Source organism: Echinops telfairi, unplaced genomic scaffold, assembly GCF_000313985.2.
Source record: "Echinops telfairi isolate 266 unplaced genomic scaffold, ASM31398v2 ScPeMD7_7424;HRSCAF=8462, whole genome shotgun sequence".
NCBI lineage: Eukaryota > Metazoa > Chordata > Mammalia > Afrosoricida > Tenrecidae > Echinops > Echinops telfairi.
Window position 1 is genome coordinate 24877126 of NW_022111324.1, and position 1077 is coordinate 24878202.

At 46.5% G+C, this 1077-nt stretch overlaps 1 protein-coding gene across 1 annotated transcript in view; it reads left to right on the forward strand.

Annotated features, from left to right (window-relative positions):
- LAMC1 (laminin subunit gamma 1) overlaps nucleotides 1–1077 on the forward strand; it is a 171383-nt gene that overhangs the window by 772 nt on the left and 169534 nt on the right. The window lies entirely within an intron of this gene.

The following is a 1077-nucleotide window of genomic DNA, read 5'->3' on the forward strand; positions in this document are numbered from 1 at the left end:
ATCTGTCCTGGATTCCCTCTGTTTCCAGTTCTTATCTGTACCAGTGTACATCCTCTGGTCTAGCCAGATTTGGAAGGTAGAATTTGGATCATGATAGTGAGGGGGAGGAAGCATTTAGGGACTAGAGGAAAGTTGTATGTTATTGTTGCTACACAGCACTCTGACTGGCTTGTCTCCTCCCGACGACCCTTCCATAAGGGGATGAAATGACTGCCTCTTGGTCTATGTACAGGTTCAGCCAAACCACCATCAAGTATTCTGGAATTCCCATTCTTCAGAGTGTTGTCCAGACTTGGTTATGACCCACACCGTGGCATGCCTTTGTATAGTCAATAAAAGAGGTACACATGTCTCTGGTATTCTTTGCTATCTTCCCAGATGCATCTGACATCTGATTCTTATGATTAGGTGCCATCCAGTGGGCTCTGACTGACAGCACAATGAAACACTGTCTGGCCCTGGGCTATGGGCGTTATTACCACATTCCGACTAAGCCCACCCACAGCTGCCAACTCCATTCTGACTCAGTGGCCCTCTGGGACGGAGAAGAACTGCCCCATAGGGTTTCTAGGACTGTCATCTTTCTAAACCCAGACTGACACATTTTCTCTGGTGCAGCTGCTGGTGGGTTTGACTCGCTGACCTTTCAGATAGCAGGGAAACGCTTAGCCCTTGCACTACCAGGGCTCCTTTATCATTACATGAGAGAGACAAAGTTACATTCATGTCTCCTAACTATCAAATGAAAAATGATATGATAAATAAAATGTTAAGTGAAACGTGCTATATCCTGTCTCACCAATTTAGAGAGTAAGTTAAGGTCACTTATTTTCAGTAGTAATATGACTCCATATATCTATCCTGCTTATTATGAGAATGTCCTTCCCTCTCCGGGTCCCAATTTTAGAGTTAGCCCAGGACCCCATTGGTTCAGACCCGAAAACCGTTTCCCACGTTTGAAAGGCCGCTGATGCTCCAGGTGTCCCTAAGCACAGTTCTTTTCTGGCCTCCTTACAGAGCAGCTAAGGGAAGAGGATGCGGCCAGGCAATCACAGTCACCGTGCTGCGTTTCCCAGG